The 23,673-nt window shown below is 50.1% G+C and overlaps 2 protein-coding genes across 2 annotated transcripts in view; one reads left to right on the top strand and one right to left on the bottom strand.

Annotated features, from left to right (window-relative positions):
- LOC147117919 (atypical chemokine receptor 4-like) overlaps positions 1–14,376 on the bottom strand; it is a 30,013-nt gene extending 15,637 nt beyond the window's left edge. The window contains exon 1 of the mRNA XM_085989327.1: positions 14,184–14,376. The gene's annotated coding sequence lies outside the window, so the exon portion shown is untranslated. The remainder of the gene's footprint in view (positions 1–14,183) is intronic.
- The window catches only part of acad11 (acyl-CoA dehydrogenase family, member 11), a 168,708-nt gene that overhangs the window by 78,265 nt on the left and 66,770 nt on the right, over positions 1–23,673 (top strand). The window lies entirely within an intron of this gene.

Genomic DNA, 23,673 nt, shown 5'->3' with positions numbered 1-23,673 from the left:
TTTAAGGAGCGTCTTAAAGGAGGAGAGAGAGGTAGAGAGGCGGAGAGGTTTAGGGAGGGAATTCCAGAGCTTAGGACCCAGGCAGCTGTAAAGGCACGGCCACCAATGGTGGAGCGATGAAAATCGGAGATGCTCGAGGCCAGAATTGGAGGAGCACAGGGATCTCGGAGAGTTGTGGGGCTGGAGGAGATTACAGAGATAGGGAGGGGCGAGGCCAGGGAGGGCTTTGAAAACGAGGATGAGAATTTTGAAGTCAAGGCATTGCTTAACCGGGAGCCAATCAGTGTTCCCCTTAAGCTGCATGGCTACGTGGCCGCACACCGCGCTCTGGAGGTCCCACGCAGCCGGCTTACCCACTTTTAAATGGAAAAACCGCGCACGTGCGGAATTTGGAAAAGGCCGCGCGGCCCCCCCCAAAAAAAATTAGAGGGAACATTGGAGCCAATATATGTCAGCAAGCACAGGGGGTGATGGGTGAACGGGACTTGGTGTGTGTTAGGACACGGGGCAGTGAGCACAGCGGGTGATGGGTGAACAGGACTTGGTATGTGTTCGGGCACGGGGCAGTGAGCACAGGGGGTGATGGGTGAACGGGACTGGGTGTGAGTTAGGACACGGGGCAGTGAGCACAGGGGTGATGGGTGAACGGGACTTGGTGTGTGTTAGGACACGGGGCAGTGAGCACAGGGGGTGATGGGTGAACGGGACTGGGTGTGAGTTAGGACACGGGGCAGTGAGCACAGGGGGTGATGGGTGAACAGGACTTGGTGTGTGTTCGGGCACGGGGCAGTGAGCACAGGGGGTGATGGGTGAACGGGACTTGGTGTGTGTTAGGACACGGGGCAGTGAGCACAGGGGTGATGGGCGAACAGGACTGGGTGTGAGTTAGGACACGGGGCAGTGAGCACAGGGGTGATGGGTGAACGGGACTTGGTGTGTGTTAGGACACGGGGCAGTGAGCACAGGGGGTGATGGGTGAACGGGACTGGGTGTGAGTTAGGACACGGGGCAGTGAGCACAGGGGGCGATGGGTGAACGGGACTGGGTGTGAGTTAGGACACGGGGCAGTGAGCACAGGGGGTGATGGGTGAACGGGACTCGATGCGAGTTAGGACACGGGGCAGTGAGCACAGGGGGTGAGGGGTGAACGGGACTGGGTGTGAGTTAGGACACGGGGCAGTGAGCACAGGGGTGATGGGTGAACGGGACTCGGTGTGAGTTAGGACACGGGGCAGTGAGCACAGGGGGTGATGATGGGTGAACAGGACTTGGTGTGAGTTAGGACACGGGGCAGTGAGCACAGGGGTGATGGGTGAACAGGACTTGGTGCGAGTTAGGACACGGGGCAGTGAGCACAGGGGGTGATGGGTGAACGGGACTTGGTGTGTGTTAGGACACGGGGCAGTGAGCACAGGGGTGATGGGTGAACAGGACTTGGTGTGTGTTCGGGCAGCCGAGTTTTGGATCACCTCAAGTTTACGGAGGGTGGAATCTGGGAGGCCGGCCAGGAGTGGGTTGGAATAGTCGAGTCTAGAGGTAACAAAGGCATGGATGATATGCGCCAGGAACTGTCCGCCTGCGCTTTGTAGGACTGAGAGAATAACAGGACTCTGCATTTGGGGTTTTAATAGCCCCTCGCTAACACATGTCGGCTATTCAGATCCCAGTGTGACCAGACAACAAGATGCTAAGTATCTAATCCTATCTCCGCAGAGCTGTTTAAGATGAGATATTTGATGTAATTTGAGAGGAACCTCAGCATGCCTCAGATAGAGATGGGCCCCTGCTTAATTTAACAAGTTGGGCTTAAAACTGTTGCCAAAACAAAATCATTTATTTCCAGTCGCAGCATGCATCATCATTTGGAAACTCTTTTGTAAGACTGCAAAAACATCATGACATAGGAATTCATATCTGTCTTTTGTCACACCCACTATTACTTACTCATGTGGGTCGGAGTAAATGGAAAACAATAGCTCCCTTAGTTTTCGGGAGGAATTTTTAAAGGATACATATATCAGATTTAGTGGAATCACATTCGTATCTGATGCCCATGTTCCTGATTTCTCAGAAAAGAATCAGTTTAACCTCCTGGTTTTCCCGGGCAGATTGTCAGGCGAACACACATTTGCAATCTCCCTTGTCCATCCCTCCATCCCTCCCTTCTCTGCCTCCACCAACACCCACCCCATATGCACCCCAATTGCGGCCCTAGTCGGCAGCTTTCCCCCTCCTTACCTTTGTTGTTGTGGAAATATACAGTATATGCAGTTTGGAGGAGAAGAAAAGAGTAAAGAAGTAAACATTATTTAATGACCTGGATTTCAACTTGCTTTGGATTGGAGCTTGTTGTTAGGCAGCCTGGAGAGAAGGCAGAGTAGTTGAACGTGACACATTTAACGGGTCTGAATTTGCTGGAACGGAGTGTTTGGTGGGGCACGCTGCTGTTTGGATTTTTCAGCTTCCCGTTCGTATCGATCTGTATTCACGCCATGAAGAGCCGGCGAGTTCTCCCCGGTGTCCTGGGCCAATATTTACCCATCAATCAACATCACTAAAACAGATTATCTGGTCATTATCACATTGCTGTTTGTGGGAGCTTGCTGTGCGCAAATTGGCTGCCGCGTTTCCCACATTACAACAGTGACTACGCTTCAAAAAGTACTTCATTGGCTGGAAAGTGCTTTGAGACGCCCTGAGGTGGTGAAAGGCGCTATAGAAATGCAAGTCTGTCTTTTCCTTTTCTAGGGTTCAGCTCTACATCGTACAGTGCACTTACCCTCTGAGCCCTTGTCCAACTCGAGAGTAATTCTATCGAGACAAGTGTCTTCTTGGTTAGGTATTATTGTAATTAGAAGGAAACTAAATCTCATAGAAGGACTCCCCTCAGCAATCCTAAAACTTGGAAATAAAAACACGATTTATACATTTGCATTTAGTGTTCAAGTGGGGAAAGACACTGTTGGGAATTTATCTATTTAAAGGTTTGTCACTAAGCTAGCCTTAACATTCCCTCATACAGCTTCCCACCTCTGCCTTTCTGCAGTAATTTGTCACAATTCATTTGTACGTGGAGGTTGGACAAATGAGGACGTATTGTAATATCTTCCATAGGTACATCTTCCTTATTCTTCACCTAATTCATCCCCAATGAACAAATCTCAGCTCCTTTCTGCCACTTGGTTCTCGCTGCCTGGCCTTCGAGATTCCTCTTATTGTAATTGTTTAACTTGCTCACTTTCACTCTGTCTTGTTGCTGCTGACTGTTTTGAAAAGGCAAGAGTTACTGGCCTAGAAATTCAGTATAGCCACTTTTGGGGCGGTAAAGTCGGGCGGTCGCTAAAGTTAGCACCCGCCGGAAACTGCAGGTCACTTCGCCGAAATTCAGTAGATCTGGCCAAGAGTTTGGGCGAGCGCTGAAATTGGCGTTGCACTCCTATCTTCAGGCGCTAAGCCGGCGGTGCGGACTGATAACGCCGAGGCCGGGTGCAGCGCAGGTGCGGTCACGTTTTGATTGACAGCAGACACCCTGACGCCGGCCAGCTCTTAAAGGGGGAAGGGTCGACTTTGTCTGCAGCCACGCCCTGGATAGTGGAGCCCTGCAGCTAGGCCTGAACACTGCTGGTGGACCCAAATAGCGCCTGAAGCCATGGAGAAGGCCCGTGAACGAGCGCAGCGCTTCTCCCAGCATGCTTTGAGGGTGCTGGTTAGGGGGTTGGAAAGGTACAAAGAGATCTTGTGCCCGGACAGTGGCAAGAAGGCTCCCAGGAGGCAGTACAGGAGAGCCTGGAGGGAAATCGCCCACAGGGTGTCAGTCAACAGCGATGTCCCCAGGACTGGTGACCAATGCCGCAAGAAGTACAACGACCTCACTCGGATGGTCAAGGTGAGTACCCTTTCCAGTGTCCTCCTCATCCTTGCATGTGCACCTCACATTATGGGCAAAGGGACCTCAAAGGCCTAATGGCCAGCCCTCCTCCCGCAGCTATGGCACTGGCATGATCCTCAATAGCACTTTCTGCACTTAACACACTGGCCAAGCTATTCCACCATGGGAGGCAGTGCACACAACAACAGGGCACCACACTGGCCAAGCTATTCCACCATGGGAGCCACCACACTGGCCAAGCTATTCCACCATGGGAGGCAGTGCACACAACAACAGGCCACCACACTGGCCAAGCTATTCCACCATGGGAGGCAGTGCACACAACAACAGGCCACCACACTGGCCAAGCTATTCCACCATGGGAGGCAGTGCACACAACAACAGGCCACCACAATGTACTTAGAGGCCGTCCTTTCTCTTGCAGGCCAAGATGGCCCGGAATTTGAAGAGCCAGAATGTCACCGGGGGAGGCCGTGCCCAGTTCCAGGAGCTCAGTGAGCTGGAGGAGAGCGTGGCTCGACTCATGCGTGGCCGGGTGGTTGGCCCTGTTGCCATTGGAGATGCCGACCCTGTGCTGCGACCCAATGGTAAGGACATGACCGTTTGGACCTCTCTCGTTCCCCTAGCGCATCAGATCTACATCCTTTGCCACTGTCCGACCAATGCGCTGAATGCCACCACTCATGCCTCCCTCGCTGACGCCCTGTCCTCACTGTAAAGCTACTCTTGTGCCTTCCTGCTTTCAGCTGGTGAGGAGGAGGTCCCTGAAGCAGAGAGTGCCAGACCCTCGGAAGAGGAGCACGACGAGGACCAACAGGAAGGCGGCACATCGGGGGAAGCATCATCTGCGCCAGGGGATGGCAATGGAGGGGACACGTCTTGCCTGGAGGAGAGCCAGGGGGAAGTGTTGCAGGGGGGTGTAGCTCCTGGGCCCAGTGCCGTCCAGGCACGCGGGAAGGGTCGGGCAGAACGGCGGCCTTCTCCCCAGAGGGGGGAAGTGTTGCAGGGGAGGGCAGTTGCTGGGCCCAGTGGCGTCCAGGCACGCAGGAAGGGTCGGCCAGCTCGGCGGCCTTCTCCCCAGAGGGAGAGTCCGGCCTCCAGTCCGGAGACGGACCTCGCCCAGGAGGTGCGCCTCCTTGATCAAATGTCGGCGGATTTGGAGCGGCGCCACAAGGAGTTCATGGGGGTTGTGGGACAGTTGCCTCAGGCCATTGAGTCCCTGGCTCATAGTGTGGCCGCTTTCGGGGAATCACAGGCCAGGGGTGTTGAGCAACTCGCGGCAGCACACGCCAGGGGTGTTGACCAACTCGCGGCAGCACAGGACAGGGTTGTCGAGCAACTCGCGGCAGCACAGGACAGGGGTGTCCACCAACTCGCGGCAGCGCAGGACAGGGGTGTCCACCAACTCGCGGCAGCGCAGGACGCGAGTCGCGAGTTCATGAGTGGTGCCGTGCAGACACTCACTGATCTGATGCGGGCACAGACCAGGGCAGTTCGGGCACTCACTTCTGCCACACTCGCTGTGTCGCGGAAGCATCGCCAGGGCACCCGCCGCCCTGCTGCAGCACAGCGGTCTGGCCTCCACCAGATTGCTGCGCTTGCTGCACTGCCAGCCCGGCCGAGTGCCAGTGTCTCTGGCGAACAGCGAGCGCGTGCCATCAGCCAGCTTGCCCCCATTGCTGCAGCCGCCACTGCAACTCCCCCAGCCAAGGTGCGACGAGCTGCTGCAGAGACTGATGCTGCGCAGCCACAGCTGCAGCAGTCAGCAGCCGGCCCCTCCAGGGCCGGACCTCGTCTAGGCCGACCCCCAAGGGCATCTGCCGTCATGCATTCTGCCCCTCAGGAGCCTTCCCCCAGCCTTGCAACACCCACAGGGCCCAGGTTGAGGCGGAGCAACAGGTCGGGCAGGGGCCGCACAAGGCTGCACAAGGACTCGCCCTCTCGGCACACCCAGTAGAGTATGGTGGCAACGGTGTTTTTTATATGGGGGTGTTTGTGTTGTGGGGGGGCCTTCTTTTGGTAAGGCCGAGGATGAAGGCCAATGGTTTTTTATATGGGGGTGTTTGTGTTCTGTTGTGGGGGGGGTTTCTTTTGGTAAGGCCGAGGATGAAGGCCAATTGGATGGGCAAGTTTTGTTATTCCTCCCCAGGTTGTGGGAGTGAGATATTCTTTTCACAGTTTTTTGGGGGGTGTTGTCTGTTTTTCTGTTTCATGTGGGAAGGGCCCTGAGTTTGTTAAATAAAGCTTTTTATTTATTCAGCTTGTCCAGGTGTCATGTTTCCAGTGGTTGTTGCGTTAAGCGGCTGAGGGCTTGCGGAGCGGCTGCATTCAGGTGCGTTCATTGCCACAAGCCATTCCCTGACAGGGGGCCTAGAAGTGTCGTTCAATAAGCCGCTGGCGGACGGCCCTTGGACCTTGTGGCTCCCTCCTGGCCTGGTACTCCTCCTCCTCCTCCTCTTCCTCATGGTCCTCCTGCGCGTCCTCCTGAGGTGGTGGTGCTACGTCAGGTGGCAGTGCCTGAGTCCTGCGGATAGCCAGGTTGTGCAGCATGCAGCAAACGACGACGAACTGGGAGACTCTATCCGGCGAATACTGTAGAGATCCGCCGGAGCGATCCAGGCAGCGGAACCGTTGCTTGAGGATGCCAATCGTTTGCTCTATGATGTTCCTTGTGGCTTGATGGCTTTCGTTGTATGCCTCCTCCGCAGGGGTCCTGGGCGCGCGGAGCGGGGTCATGAGCCATGCACACAAAGGGTAGCCCTTGTCCCCAATAAGCCATCCCCTTGGTGGAGGCTGTGCCTCGAACATGTCAGCCACAGTAGTCTGGCGCAGGATAAATGCATCGTGGCTGCTTCCTGGAAAGCGGGCATTGACAGCTAGGATGCGCTGCCTGTGGTCACACACCAGCTGTACATTGAGGGAATGGTAGCCCTTCCGGTTGCGGTAATCCTCAGCATTATCGATAGGTGCCCGCATAGCCACATGCGTGCAGTCAATGGCGCCCTGCACCATGGGGAAGTCCGCGATCCTGCCAAATCCGACTGCATGCTGCTCCTGCCTCTCTAGGGTCATGGGGAAGGAGATGAATTGGTGTCTCCTCGCGAAAAGGGCATCGGTGACCTGCCGGATGCAGCGATGCGCGGCGAACTGGGAGATGTTCGCTATGTCCCCAGCAGCGGCTTGGAAGGAGCCGCTTGCATAAAAGTTCAGAGCCACCGTGACCTTCACTTCCACCGAGAGAGACGTCCTGCACATCAGCTGTGGACGCAGATCTCTGTGAAGCAGCTGGCAGATCTCTGCAACCACCTCCCTTCTGAAGCGCAGCCTCTTAACACACTGCGCGGCAGTCATGGTGAGATAGGACACCTGCTGCCGGTATTCCCTGAGTGGGTAAGGCCTACGTTGCCGACGCCTGATGGCCCCTCTGCGTCTAGGCATGGCTGCCCCTCTCACACAGCGTCTGCGAGCCCTTCGCACATAATGCTGCAACTGAGGGTTGCCACCCCATACAGCCCCCATAATAAACTTGCAAACAGTGAAATCACAATGAATCAAATTTCCAAGCTCTGGCCAGAAGCCAAAAATACCTCTCCTATGTTGTCCCAAATCAGTAAGCTCTGTTCCTTGGTCTCTGTCCAGAAATCCAAAGCACTAAAGTCATTGCAGCAAAATGGCTGGGCTTTATAGGTCAGTGTAAGTGCCCTTTAATTAGCACTCCCCGAGGCCCGCAGGGCCTCTGTTGCGTTCCACTTCACAGTTCTTAACAGCGCCACGTCCACATTGGGCGGGCGCCACTGAATTTCCGGTTTGGGGTGCACAAACAGCGTTGCACGACGAAATGACGTCATAAGCTGCGCGCGCAGCTGAGCGGGCGCAAACACTTTGCGCCGGCGCTAAATGACAACTGAAGTTGGGCATAGGCGCAGTTCGTTCTGCGCCCGGGCGCTAAGTGCCTAGCGCTGGAAATCTACCCCTCTTATGGCGCTAACGGCTGGCGAACGCAACTGAATTTCTAGGCCACTGTCCTGTAATCTGGGGTTGAGGGAGGAAAGGTGGGGGAGAAATTGGTTAAGGCCCATTTTTGGGCCTTTGATCTGAGGCCGGAGACTCCAGGCCTGTCCCAACTCGGGCCTTGGGCCTCGCCGGATAATTCCGCAGTGCTGCGGACCGCAGTTGGGCGTCTAGAGGCAGTTTGCCCGTGTCCTCGAGACCGATGGTTGTGACGTCGCCAACAGCTGTCCGGTAGGTCCTGGGGGAGGGGAGGAGAGGTGGCGGGGGCGGGGGGGCGCGAGTGCGGGCCAACAGCGGCTCGTAGTGTTGCTGTGGAACCAGGAGGAACAGGAGGCTCTTAGAAACAACAAAAACTTAGGCGTTTCATTGGCGTTTTCCAGAGGTCCCTTTGAGGACCACTGGATAGGCTACAGAAGAGGCTGAAAAACTGAGCTCGTGCTGCGCTCGGCGCTGCCAGATCACGGAGGGTGGGGGCGGGGGGGTGGGGTGGGCGCCATGAAACAGGCGTTAGGCTCCTCATTGCATATGCAAGGGGTCAAACGGCTTTTCGAGGCGGCTACCAGGGGCACCTAAATTTCGCATGACCCAAAAAGGCGTCGGATGTACTTCTGCTGTGTGGGATGTACGGCGTTCCCGTTAAGCTGTGCAGCCACGCAGCGACCCTGAGGTCCCGCGCAAGCCGCTTGCCGGCATTACAACTGAAATAACTGCGCACGCACGAGAAATTGAACGGGCCGCGCACCCAAAAAAATTAGCCCCGCAAAATTGCTCCTTTTTGTCCCCATTTTGCCCAAAAGAAAAGGCGCACCAGGTTCCAACTTCGCCCCCCTCTGTATCCAGTGTTGCTCTGTACGGCACACATACTTCAATGGAAAGTGTCCTACTGTTTATAGCACCTCCTCATTCGACGGTACGTTCCTGTATACAGCCCACAACTTAAAACATTTTTCTTCCGTGCTCGAACTTCTCACTCCCAACAGCCATCTTGTTTACCAGAACTGGGTGTGTTGGTTCTTAGAAACTCCAACAAGCCCCAAAGGGTTTCAGTGCTCTGCACTTTCAGAATGCTTTTCCGTCAGTAATTAGTGTGAGCCGAGCCGAGCACTGTGCGCTTTCCCATAGCCGCAGATTAAACAATTCTTCAAACTGTCTCGATGCCCTGTAACTAACATATGGCATATTTAAGGCACATTTCAGGAGTAATTGTTTTTAAGCCAGTGACCTCACTGAGTTGTTGTGGCCTCAGAGACTAGAACCAAGAAAAACAAACTCTGCTCCAGGGGGCTGCTCCATTGTTTAAAGTGCTTGGCTTGCTTTGGTCCAGAAATGTTAACAGTTCCCCCCACCCCCTGTTGTATTGCACTGAGCAATCCAGATACAACAGGCACATTACAGAGGTGCTGGTGAGTGTTGAAAATAGTTTATATACTGGAGATTGAATAAAAGCCTACAGTTCTGGAATTTTAAGATGACGTGGAAACGCTGCCAACTGAGATGTCTGTTGGAAAGTTCTAAATTGATTCCAGATCCCCATGAAGATAAGTCTGGTCTACTCAATGGTGCCTGCTGTCTGGTGAAATCAAAGCACAGAGATCCATGTGGTGTAAAACCTGGTGGAACAGCCAAAGCCTCACTTTACAGTTACAGTTAGAGCCCTGTTAATCTCTTTGATTTGTAAACTGCACCCCATCTTCTTAGACGATATAAAGACTTGCACAAAAGCGCGTTTTACACACCACGTTTATGCTAGTTAGTTAAATTGGGCAATATTTTCAAAGAAAGAAAGAAATTGCATTTGTATAGCACCTCAGGATGTCCCAAAGAGCTTTCTGGCCATTGGAATGCAGGAAACGTGGCAGCCAATTTGCACTCAGCAAGCTCCCACAAACAATAATAAGATAACGACTGGATAAGTTGTTTTGTTTTAGTGATGTTGATTGAGGGATAAATATTGGCCGGGACACCGGAGAGAACTCCCCTGCTCTTCTTCGAAATAGTGCCCTGGGATCTTTTACATCCACCTGAAAGAGCAGACGGGGCCTCGGTTTAACGTCTCATCCGAAAGACGGCCCCTCCAACAGTGCAGCACTCCCTCAGTACTGCCCCTCCGACAGTGCAGAGATCCCTCAGTACTGCACAGGAGTGCCAGCCTAGATTTTGTGCTCAAGTGCGACTTGAACCCACGACCTTCTGACTCAGATGTATGTGTAACTTGAGACATGACGTGGTGAGTGTAGCGAGCTCGGGAGGAACAGGTGACTTTGGACCTCTGGTTCCCAAAACTCTCCACCACTGGGAGTTTTCCACACCTCATGTCTGGGTGTGTTGTAGACTCATTGATAGAGATTGATCGCTGTGATTGGTCAACAGCCCCATTATCGTTGTATCATGGGACTCGCAGGATGGTAGAAGGCGAACTCGATGGCCCTTGGTCTATGAACAGTTCCTATGTGAGAGAGTGCTGCCACTAAGTCACAGCTGATACTTTGGCCTGGATTTTAAGATCCCCCTCGCCCAGCGAGAATGGTGCGCGGGAGGGGTTAAACTTTTAAAATGCGATCACCCGGCTCCAACTCGTCCTGTTCCAGGCCAACGTAATATTAACAGGGGCGAATCAGGCCATCGACGAGGCTCCCGCTAAAGCCAGGCGGGGCCCACTTACTATTCAGGAGCTGTGGCTCGATGATGACATTGGCACCACGACGCCACGATTATTAACTAGAGGTCGCGGGGCGGGGTGGGGGGGGAGGCAGGTAGCAGAATCGTGGTGGGAGGAGCCAACTTGCCAGAACAGGCCAAGATAAGCTTTAAAAAATGTTTTCTGTTAGAACTCCTTGTAGGCCAGGAGGAGTGGGATTGCTCCCCCAGGCCCCACCAGGAGATCTTGGGCCTCCCCAGACCCAGCCTACCCCTGATCCCGCTGGAAACCTCCCTCCCCCCCAATCCTTGATCACCTCCAGACCTCTCCTCACACTGACCGCCGGGGACCGTTCCCTCGGGTCCTCTGGCCGGGTGTCGGGTGGCTTTTAAACAAGGCCTTGCCATTAAGATCAGCAAGGCCTCCAGGTCCCCGAATTCTCCGGGCTTTGGGGCTCGTGCGGACCATGCTCACACGCACCCCCCCCCCAATCCCATTAAAGTCGGGGCCTTTGACGCCATCTAGACACCAGCCCAGAGCCTCCTGATGACTCAGTGGGTAAAATGCACTGCACGGTGTGGGACTGTGCCACACAGACTAGGATTGTCTCACATGGGATCCGTCCGGAGTTACCCGATCTCATCCAGGGTGGCAGTGGAATGGGGGAGGGGCGGCAAGGGGGTTGGGGGTGGGGGGCTACAATTGGTCTTTGTATGAACCAGGGTGGGGGAAACAAAATCAACCACGGTTACATCGGATATACGGCACAGAAACAGGCCATTCGGCCCAACCAGTCCGTGCCGGTGTTTATGCTCCACTCGAGCCTCCTCCCGTCTTTCCTCATCTCGCTATCAGCGTAACCCTCTATTCCCTTCTCCCTCAGATGCTTGTCCAGCCTCCCCTTAATTGCATCTATACTATTCGCCTCAACCACTCCCTGTGGTGGCGAGTTCCACATTCTCACCACTCTCTGGGTAAAGAAGTTCCTCCTGAATTCCCCATTGGATTTATTAGTGACTATCTTATATTGAGGGCCTGTGGTTTTTCTGTAAAGCACCTGTGGATGTTTTTCTACGTTAAAACTGCTGAACAAGTGTAAGATATTGCTGTTGCTATGTTAAAGGCGCTCTATAACTGCACGGTAGTGTTGTTAGTGTGAATTGGAGATACACCGTACAATTTGTTTGCTGTTATCTATGTTCTGAAGTGATATATTTTTCATACCACAGTCTTGCAATTTACACCAGTGAGAATATATCTTCTGGTGATAATGCACCACATCCTTGCCTTTATTAGCCGAGGCATAGAATATAAGAGTAGGGGGGTTATGTTTGAACTGTATAAAACACTAGTTAGGCCGCAGTTAGAGTACTGCGTGCAGTTCTGGTCACCACATTACGGGGAAGATGTGATTGCACTAGAGAGGGTGCAGAGGAGATTTACCAGGATGTTGCCTGGGCTGGGGAATTTTAGCTATGAGGAAAGATTGGATCGGCTGGGGTTGTTTTCTTTGGAACAGAGGAGGCTGAGGGGAGATTTAATTGAGGTGTATAAAATTATGAGGGGCCCGGATAGAGTGGATAGGAAGGACCTATTTCCCTTAGCAGAGGTCAATAACCAGGGGGCAGAGATTTAAAGTAATTGGGAGAAGGATTAGAGGGGAGTTGAGGAGAACTTTTTTCACCCAGAGGGTGGTGGGGGTCTGGAACTCACTGCCTGAAAGGGTGGTAGAGGCAGAAACCCTCATCACATTTGAAAAGTACTTGGATATGTACTTGAAGTGCTGTAACCCGCAGGGCTACGGAGCAAGAGCTGGAAAGTGGGATTAGGCTGGAGAGCTCTTTGTCGGCCGGCACAGACACGATGGGCCGAATGGCCTCCTTCTGTGCTGTAAATTTCTATGATTCTATGTCCTCTGTGCTATAAAAGGCATCACATTCTAAGCACTATATCTGGTGTTTAAACATTTTCAGTTTGTTTGTGATGTTTGGTACCTTGAAGTAAAATGTGAACAAAAATATTGGGACACATTGGATAAGATCTGACAACCTGAGCTAACCCAGTGTATTTCACGTGCGTCAGTCAGGATATTACTGTCACTTTTCAAGATTTTTTTGAGCATATTTCCACAGACGAGTTATATTTAAATGTTGGAGTTTTAAAGCAATGCGTATTTACACAAATTTAAAAAACACTCACTGAGGCAAAAGGTGGTTAAAATGCTAATGAGCTGGGCATTAAGGTGGTTTCCCCAAAGACCGAAAACAATAATTAATTTTATCAGCTTGTCTCAGTAATCGATAAACATCTCACACCCATTGTGCCGGGTAGTCACTGGTCCCGGAGTTCCGCTGGGGTTGTGGGGCATCGGCTCGGCGCTCTGTGAGCGTGGGGAGTTAAAATCGGGACAGAAACCCACACTGATAGCCGGGTGTTTAAAAGTAAAGCTGTCGGGCCAGGCGTTCTCACAGATTCAGAAGGTAAAGGATGCCGGACAGTAGTTAGAAGTTATTTTGTTTAAATCAATCAAGACGACTTGCTGGTGTGGGGAAGCGTGGCGCGTTCATTATTTCGTATTAATACACAAAGACAAATTTTATTACCTGAGTCTGTAATTTATTTTTATTTGCTGACTGAGAAATAAAACAGCTGAATATTTTGTTACGACCGTGTTCACTAAATGTAAACAATCCATCGACTGATAGATTGGAGAAACGCGTACGAGGCCCGTGCGAAAGACACGAGCTCCAGTTTGTATGTCAACATCCCCTAGATTTCGCTATAAGTAAAGATTTGACAGTGTAAGTCCACTGCGAAACTGAAGGGAATTTGGATAAAATTAACACCACTGGACAAGAGGAAGTATTTACGAGAGACCCGAATTATAACAATCACCCACGACATGTATATCAGATATTCCGTATGCTTATGTCTTGTATTATTTTAAGCAACAACAAGAACAGCAACTCGTATTTATATAGCGCCTTTAATGTAGTAAAAGTCCCAAGGTGCTGCACAGGAGCGATTATCAAACAAAATTTGACACCGAGCCACATAAGGAGATATTAGGACAGGTAGGTTTTAAGGAGTGTCTTAAAGGAGGAGAGAGAGGTCGAGAGGCGGAGAGGTTTAGGGAGGGAATTCGAGAGCTTGGGGCCCAGGCAGCTGAAGGCACAGCCACCAATGGTGGAGCGATGGGAATCGGGAATGTTCAAGAGGGCAGATTTGAGGAACGCAGAGATCTCGGGGGGGGTGGTTGTGGGGCTGGAGGAGCGCAGAGATCTCGGGGGGGGTTGTCGGTTAATTATCTATTTTTTAACCTAAGCAAAGTTACTCACGATTTTGCAGGAAAGATATTTTTTTGGTGCCTTTTTTAACATAAAAGAAAGACTTGCATTTATATAGCGCCTTTCACGACCACCGGACATCTCAAAGCGCTTTGCAGCCAATGAAGTACTTTTTGGAGTGTTTGGAGTGTTGAAAGCTGAGGTTTATAAGAAGCAGAGAACAGAAGGATTGCAATGACAGTGGAAATTCAATTTAGGCGAATAGCCCTAAGTCACACACTAACTTTTTAATTGTAAGTAGTTTTGTCTTCTCCTGATGTCCTTTGAAGCAGAAATAATAATAAGTGAAGGGACTTACCAGGCAGGTTTTTCTTTTGCTTTTTTCCAAGTATGGAGCTTTTTCCTAAAAAGAGTCAGCCTGCCGTTCTTCAGACTGTGCAACAGGCAGGATTGAGACTTGAGTCCTGCAGTTCTGCTCTGCTGCTGTGCCTTATCATAAACTGCAGAGGAAACCTGTCATTCCATAGGGCGGTCCAGAAAATGTCTTTAGAACGCCCAGAAATGATCCGGCAGCCCAGTAGATAAAGTGTTTGCACCAGCTGTGTCTGCAACATGTTTGGTAGGTATTTCAAACAAAATAACCCATCTCTCGCAATCCCTTTTGATCCTTTGTTTCCCCAGTTAAGGTTGGATTTGATGATAAAAGGAGCCTGTTGTCGTCTTGACCACAGCCCTTGTTCCCACGATTTAGCTGCTTGTTGTTGGACTTGGTGAACCTGGTTTCAATCCTGTTGGGTCCTAAAATTCTCAGGGATACTCTCTCAGATAACACAATTGCTCTTTAAATATCTTAGCGTCTAGCTAAAGATTACTCCAGTATTGGGAGCTGCGAGACTTTGCCTCTGGCTGGTGTCAAGAATGCAATAAAGAATGCAATAAATTAAGTTTAAAAAAGAATGATAGGAAAGATTGACTGGAAACTAATATATCAGGCTGCAAAACTGGAATACTGTAATATGAGATATTAAAATAGCATCTATCTTTTAACGGAGTATTGTCTGCATGAAAAAGTATTTGCTAAACTTTATTTTCAGGAGAGGATAGCGAAAGGAACGAAACAAACTATTTTGATCTCTGGCACAAGTGATATTTTTGACATACTTTATTTCATAGAATAATTTTCAGCACAGAAGGAGGCCATTCGGCCCATCATGTCTGCGCCGGCCGAGAAAGAGCTCTCCAGCCTAATCCCACTTTCCAGCTCTTGGTCCGTAGCCCTGTAGGTTACGGCACTTCAAGTGTATATCCAAGTACTTTTTAAATGCGCTGAGGGTCTCTGCCTCTCCCACCCTTTCAGGCAGTGAGTTCTGTATTTAGCAAATAAATGAAAAACAGTTTTCTCACCTCCTCTTCCCTTTTTAAAGAGGGTGCCCTTTAAATGCCCCATTTTTAAAGAGCTGCGCGGTTTTATTGGTGTTGTCAGTGATAGAGTTATTACAGCGCATTAAAAGACCCACGATTAAATATCGGATGTAATTTTGTTTTATATAAGGAGGATCATTCCTCCGCTATGGCTGCTATTCCAGAGTGGGCGAGCTGTGTAGATTACAGCTGCGTGGCTGCAGCCTGAGCCCATTTCATGGGCTGCCCACAGGACAGCGGCTGATAGACTCACTTCTCACCTGTCACTGCTGATTAGGAAAGCAGGAAGGAAAGGTTGGAGGAGGCCACAGCAACTCCAAGAAAACATTATTTTTAAATGCCCTCCGGACCAGCAAGAATACATCTTCATTTCAAAACTGAAATCAAATTACAGAATACCACTTTAGGAGGAGCTTTATTGCCTTGCTGAAAAAAACCTTGTCAGACAAATACTTCACGTGGGGTATCGGTATGCTCGAGAACATGAAATGTGCCCTAACATTTTATCGCAGTGTTTTTGAAAGCCTCGATCTAGGTGATGCTATAATGGTCACCATTTTGGAGTGCCTGGATTTGCACCATGAGGCTCTTGTCGTGAAAGCAATACCGAGTTTTCCCCCCAAAAAACCTTCGCCAGTGATTAGCTCGTTGACACCTGACATCAGAAAGCTTACCTTCATCTTCCACTCTCCATAAGCTTGAGCTCATTCAAAACCTGTTGCCCGTATCTTAACTCGCACTCATTCACAATCCACCCATCACCCCTGTGCTCGCTGCGTTACCTTGGCTCCTAGTCCAGCAACTCCTCGACACATAAAATTCTCATACTCACGTTCAAATCCCTCCATGGCCTCCCTTCTCTCTATCTCTTGTTAACTCCTCCAGCCCTACAACCCTATGAGAAATCTGCTTTCCTCCAACTCAAGCCTCTTACACATCCCCCCTTCCTTCGCTCCACCATTGGCAGCCGTGCCTTCAGCCATCGAGGCCCTCAGCTCTGGGATTCCCTCCCTAAACCCCTCTGCCTAACTCCTCCTGTAACTCACGCCTTAAAGCCTGTTGGTCACCTGTCCTGATGCCTCGTTCATTGGCTCCACATCAGTTTTTGTCTAATTACGATTCAGTGAAATGCCTTGAGGTGTTTTACTGCATGAAAGCTGCAACATAAATGCAAATTGTTGTTGTTAATGACTGAGCTAAGTGTTGGTGCAGATGGTAGTTGCTGTAACCTAATATCCTCAAGAAGGTCCCCTGTAATGTGTTTTCAAGTCTGCCCTGGAATTCTCTACTTGTCCAGCTACTGCTAAGCTGCAAGTATTTATGAATTCTTGCGGTTATATATGATAATTAATAGAAAACTGCAATCACCTCTAAAAGAAAGAAAGACTTGCATTTCTATAGCGCCTTTCACAACCTCTGGACATCCCAAAGTGCTTTACAGCCAATGAAGTACTTTTTGAAGTGTAGTCACTGTTGTAATGTAGGAAACGTGGCAGCAAGCTCCCACAAACAGCAATGTGATAATGACCAGATAATCCGTGTTAGTGATGTTGATTGAGGGATAAATATTGGCCCCAGGACAAACTCCCCTTGCTCTTCTTCGAAATAGTGCCATGGGATCTTTTACGTCCACCTGAGAGGACAGATGGGGCCTTGGTTTAACGTCTCATTCCAAAGACGGTACCTCCAACAGTGCGGCGCTCCCTCAGCACTGTCCCTCCCACAGTGCTGCGCTCCCTCAGTGCTGCCCCTCCGACAATGCAGCGCTCCCTCAGTACTGCCCCTCCGAGAGTGCAGCACTCCCTCAGTACTGCCCCTCCGACAGTTCGGCGCTCCCTCAATGCTGCCCCTCCGACAGTGCAGCGCTCCCTCAGCACTGCCCCTCCGACAGTGCGGCGCTCCCTCAGTACTGACCTTCTGACAGTGCGGCGCTCCCTCAGTACTGCCCCTTCGACAGTGCAGCGCTCCCTCAGCACTGCTCCTTCGACAATGCAGCGCTCCCTCAGCACTGCCCCTCCGACAGTGCGGCGCTCCCTCAGCTCTGCCCCTCTGACAGTGCAGCGCTCCCTCAGTACTGCCCCTCCGACAGTGCAGCGCTCCCTCAGCACTGCCCCTCCGACAGTGCGGCGCTCCCTCAGCTCTGCCCCTCTGACAGTGCAGCGCTCCCTCAGCACTGCTCCTTCGACAGTGCAGCGCTCCCTCAGCACTGCCCCTCCGACAGTGCGGCGCTCCCTCAGCTCTGCCCCTCTGACAGTGCAGCGCTCCCTCAGTACTGCCCCTCCGACAGTGCGGCACTCCCTCAGTACTGCCCCTCCGACAGTGCAGCGCTCCCTCAGTACTGCCCCTCTGACAGTGCGGCGCTCCCTCAGTACTGCCCCTCCGACAGTGCAGCACTCCCTCGGTACTGCCCCTCCGACAGTGCGGCACTCCCTCAGTACTGCCCCTCCGACAGTGCAGCGCTCCCTCAGTACTGCCCCTCTGACAGTGCGGCGCTCCCTCAGTACTGCCCCTCCGACAGTGCAGCACTCCCTCAGTACTGCACTGGAGTGTCAGCCTGGATTTTGTGCTCAAGTCTCTGGAGTGGGACTTGAACGCACAACCTTCTGACTCGGAGGCGAGAGTGCTGCCCACTGAGCCAGGGCTCTGTGGAATTATCTTCTTTATAGATTGTGAGGGTGGGCTACCTGAATATTGCTGAACAGATATGCATATGACAGAAGTCAGCAATAATGTAGCACCAGGTAAAACGTGGATTTGCTTATACATGTGACTGCACCTTAATGGTTTGGCGATTCTTCCTTCAGATTAAGGGAGCCTGTTTTAGCAATGTAAATGTGGGTAGTCAGCACACAGATGTTGCTCTCCTGTGATCTGAATTGCAGAAGCACCAAATACAATTGCATCTTTTGTGACTTTGGGCAGTAATAAATCATCCCAGGCTCCGGAAGGAAGTGCTGAGGGACCTCACACAGATAGCTGGTGTGGAAATCTCATGCGGCTCTCAAAACCTGCCTGCTCAGCCTCATAACAGACACTTTACTCCCCCCATCCCCCAAACAGTTTAACAGCACTGGCCAGTCTTGCTGGAGGCCTAAAGGATTCATTGTGTTGTTCCCCCTTCCTCCAAACAAAATGGGGGCAATCGAGACTTGCAAAGACTGGCTCAAAAGCTTGGCTTCTGCCAGAAAATTTCAATGGGATTTGGACAAGTATTGAATGGCGGAGCAGGCTCGAGGGGCCGAATGGCCTACTCCTGCTCCTATCTTCTATGTTTCTATGTTTTAAGTATTTGGGAGTTGAGCGAGGATGGACAGCACGTTGAATATGTTAGATCTTAGAAGGAGGTATAAAATCTGGCATATTACAGAACTAGCAGAGCAAGAGATTATGAGGTAGAATACTGATTTGAACCATAGCGTAAATCCCAAAGACAAAGGAAATTAACTCTATCTCATTGTTAGACACAAGAGTAGTTAGATTGTTAGTTCTGAGGACTCTGTACAGTTGACCCTGCGGGTGGTGGTGGGGGGGGGGGGGGGAAGGAGGGGGTAAGGAGGTTCCTTGGGTCAGAGTGCACTCGCGACATCGTAAACATAGGGGGAAGATTTCCTCTGATTGCTATTTAGAAAAATCATGAGCATCTTCTTTTTCAAATCCTTTTACAGCTTCGGTCAAACTACTGCTATGTTTACAATGCCGTTCACATGTAATGACCAGAGGGAATCACCCCTCTCAGATTGGAAAAATACCTCCTTCGGTGTTCGCGGAAAACTGTCTCAACATGTTGTGTTGTATAAAGACCAGTTGGACAGGTCTTTCAACACACAACAACTGGGTGGGTCTCCTTGTAAATATATTTATTTCCCAATAATGAAAACATAATGTCAAATAAACTTGTCCAGCTGGGTCACAGACAGCACGAGTTTACATAGACATCTTCCATTCAAAACAAATCTGGACAGAGGAATTTAAAAAATGGAGAGACTTGCTTTATATAGCGCCTTTCACGACCACCGGATGTCCCAAAGTGCTTTACAGCCAATAAAATACTTTTTTTGAAGTGTAGTCACTGTTGTAATGTGGGATTCACGGCAGCCAATTTGCACACAGCAAGCTCCCACAAACAGCAATGTGATAATGACCAGATAATCTGCTTTTAGTGATGTTGATTGAGGGATAAATATTGTGCCAGGACACCTGGGATAACTCCCCTGCTCTTCTTCGAAATAGTGCCATGGGATCTTTTATATCCACCTTAGAGAGCAGACGGGGCCTCGGTTTAACGCCTCAGCTGAAAGACGGCACCTCCGACAGTGCAGCACTCCCTCAGCACTGCACTAGAGCGTCAGCCTAGATTTTTGTGCTCAAGTCTCTGGAGTGGGACTATGAACCCACAACCTTCTGACTCAAGAGGTGAGAGTGCTGTCCACTGAGCCACAGCTGACACAGGAAAGAGGTTGACAGGAAGCGCATGTAGAGGTAAGATTTTTTTTTAACGTATTCTAATTTTAGAGACATTGTGGGAGCGTTACAATTTTCTGAACAGAGTGGCGTAATTTTTTTAATTTGTTCCTGGGATCTGGGCGTCGCTGGCAAGTCCAGCATTTATTGCCCATCCCTTGTTGCCCTTGAGAAGGAGGTGGTGAGCCGCCTTCTTGAACCACTGCAGTCCGTGTGGTGAAGGTGCTCCCACAGTGCTGTTAGGGAGGGAGTTCCAGGATTTTGACCCAGCGACGATGAAGGATCGGCGATATATTTCCAAGTTGGGATGGTGTGTGACTTGGAGGGGAACTTGGAGGTGGTGGTGTTCCCATGCGCCTGCTGCCCTTGTCCTTCTGGGTGGAGGAGGTCGCGGGTTTGGGAGGTGTTTCTCAATTGACCCCTTGATAACCCCATTCTAGTGTAAAGCTTGTGAAACCTCCTTGACAAGAGCCCCAGTTGGAAAACCTAAAACAAACAAAGGGGAAGATATTCAATACTGTAATAAAATCCTCGGGTGCGGTTCAACTTCATTAAAACACTCTCTATCATCATTTCGCCCTCAGATATAAATAATAGCTACAGATAATCGCTCTGCGAATAACCGTGACACAGGCGCCAAATCACGATTCACAGTGTGATTCACGATCATCACAATTGGCCGTGATCCCACTGTATCCCGTGTAAAATATAAATATTTATTGTAAGGTTAACATTGCTTGACCTTCAGTTTAAATGAAGGCCACCTTATCTTGTAAAGTTTGCGAAGTATGATGAACTATTTCACCATCCTTCAGATGTCTGGATTGTGATGCAGTCCGATTTCAGCAACGACTGCCTCAGAAATTGTAGCTTTCTTGGCACCAGTGAAGCACAATTGTGCACCGAACGCTGGGTCTGGGTCTTCCTGTTGTACATTCAGCTGTCAGTCACCGGTTTTTCCCTGGAAACCTTTCTGACATAAGCTGCAATCAAAGACCATAAACACGATTTTCCGACATTGCCACCAGTTGTTTATGTCTGGCAGATGGAAAAACAGGGGTGAGTCACCGAATCATAATTAGTGCTTGTCTGTACTCCTTAATTTGTTTCTTACACTTTAATCAGATTGAAAGACTTCTCCCACGGTGCGTTCACCGTATGACTGCTAACAGGAGTCTTGGGTCATAATTAGCTGTAGTAGGGCACCTACAACAACAACAGTGTGCATTTAGACAACGCCTTTAACATAGTAAAACGTCCCAAGGTGCTTCACAGGAGCGTAAATCAGACAAAATTTGACTCCGAGCCACATAAAGGAGATATTAGGATAGATGAAGTATTTAAGGAGCGTCTTAAAGGAGGAGGGAGAGGTAGCGAGGTGGAGAGGTTTAGGGAGGGAATTCCAGAGCTTAGGGCCCAGGCAGCTGAAGGCACGGCCGCCAACGGTGAAGCGATTATAATCAGGGATGCTCAAGAGGGCAGAATTAGAGGAGCGCAGATATCTCGGCGGGGGGGGGAGGGGGGGGCGGTGCTGGAGGAGATTACAGAGATAGGGAGGGGCGAGGCCATGTGCCTATATCTACGTAGAACATATCGCTTTAAAGTGCAAGTGACAGATGTGGCCGCCATTTTCTCGGAATAGCGATGAGGGGAGTGAAGAGTTAATCCGTTTTGGACTTTTGCTTTCATTTTCCTTTTCCGCCCATTGGCCAAGCAGTTTATTCATTCTGAAAGTTGGCAGCCAAACAACCGTTCTCTGTGTGCTGTGCAGTGTATTTCTGTTTAAATTTACCATTTTGGAAGTTTGGGAAATAAAGGAAATAATATTCCTGGAATTTGTGCCTGTGGTTTTTTTTTTGGTTGACTTTGATCGTGCTTCCCAGTTAGTTCAGATTGATTTAATTACGTTTATTTATTTTCCAAGCAACTAAATCTAGATAAGGCGTTTATCCAGATGTTGGTGTGTCCATGGCAGGAAAGACTCAGATCACGATGCCCACCCATTCTCTGTCACAAACACGTGGAGCGTGAGATTGTATCGTATCCCATTAAAGTCTTCAAGTGGACAGTGTGGCGCTATTCACAACAAGCAGGGGAAACAGGCGAAAGCTCAGTGCGACAGCTTCCTTTCATTCACTTGGCTATTTTTATATTGGGTTTAACAGGGGGTGCGGGGCCTTTCACTGGCAACCCAAAGGTAAACTCGCTGGCTTCGCTAAGGCAAGTGGGCCCTAGCATGCCAGCAAACTCAAGCTAAGCCTTTCTTTATACTGGTTTAGCACCGTAGGAGTGACAGATTTTTACTTCAGGAGTTCATGGTCATTGGCCTTATTGGCCCAGAAATTCGTGTCGGGGGTTTCCCGCGGGTACAAGCCCCCTGACCTACACTAACCTAGCGCGCTGACAGTTGAGGCCTGGGCCTGCGTGGATTTCCTGTCTGTGGCCCGGTCCAGCTCCCGGCGCGCTGTGCTTGCGTGTCCCAGCGGCGTACTTAGTGCGATGCGTCGGCTGGGATCACGTGAGCACTGGGCAACCAATCGCAGGAGGGAAAAGTCCATTCATGAGTTTGACATAAGACCTGTCAAACTCATGAAAACTCCGGGCGCCCAAAACAGTACATAACCTTAAAATAAATTAAAAAAAAAAATCACACTATTTAAATCAACTATAAATAACATTAAATAACCATTTTAAACAATAATTTAAATTTTTGAAAAAATTTTTTAAATAAAAAATCGGAGCTAAAAATACACTTACTGTAAAGTATTTAAAAATAATAAACCTGTGGAAAAAATGTTCTAATTTTAATTAATTGACCACTTACCTTTTAAAATGAAGTCCTTACGTCTGGTTTTTTAATGTGTAAAAAGTAGAGGCCTTCACACACGGGCAAACCTGTCAAAAAAAGGAAGTTCAACGCGCACGCGCTGCCTCATACGTCGCACGCGCTGCCTCATACGTCGCACGCGCTGCCTCATACGTCGCACGCGTTTCACCTCTTAACCCCTGCTTTCAGGGGACCGGAAGTGCCGTTTTCCCACGCATGCGTTGTGCATGCAAGAAACCGGCACTTCCATCGGGTCCACGCGTGGGTACCCCGTGCGTACTCACACGTTGGGACCCGAATTACTGGGCCAATAAACCCAATTAAGTTGGCATTGTTGTCCTTGGCTGTGCAGAAGAACACTGACCAGAATCTGGCCGTGCTGCTACATCACCAACCCAATGTGAAAGTAGCCTCTAATACAAAAGCAAAATACCGCGGATGTTGGAAATCTGAAATAAAAACAAAATGCTGGAAATACTCAGCAGGTCAGGCAGCATCTGTGGAGAGAGAAACAGAGTTAATGTTTAAATGGCAATGGTAGAATGAAAGACAGCTGCCATGTGGGAGAGAGAAAAAAAATAATTGCCATTACCATTTACACTTCATCGAGAGCCATCTTTTGTTTCTTAACTTGTCCCATTACCATCTCCTTTTGCCTTGCACCATCTCTTAATCTATCTTAATGTCTCTTAATCTCTCCTGCCTTCCATCCTATCACAGACCGTCCCTTTTGTTCTTTCCTTCCCTCCCCCCTTTCCCTGCCCCTTACACTTGCCTAAAACCTGTTCCATCTCCAACTTTTGCCAGTTCTGACGAAAGGTCATCGACCTGAAACGGTGACTCTGTTTCTCTCTCCACAGATGCTGCCTGGCCTGCTGAGTGTTTCCAGCATTTTCTGTTTTTATTGATGAAAGTAGCCTCAGTGAGGTCTATCACAGTTAGAGTTTTTATTACTATTATTTTTACACTTTATTTCCCGGTGGGGTGGGGGTGGGGGGAAGTATTCTATTGCCTGTTCAACTATATTTGCTTTTGATTGTAAAGATTTTGGCCTAGAAATCCGTCTCGGGCAGTGGGGCAAAGCGGGCTCTATCGGATCGGCCGCACGTTATACGCGGCGCCATTGCTGAATATCAGG

This window comes from Somniosus microcephalus, chromosome 5 (genome assembly GCF_052327205.1).
Source record: "Somniosus microcephalus isolate GS21.2 chromosome 5, FLI_Smic_1.0, whole genome shotgun sequence".
Taxonomy (NCBI): Eukaryota; Metazoa; Chordata; class Chondrichthyes; order Squaliformes; family Somniosidae; genus Somniosus; species Somniosus microcephalus.
Note: the sequence above shows the minus strand (reverse complement) of the source record. Positions and strands in the feature narration are given on the sequence as shown.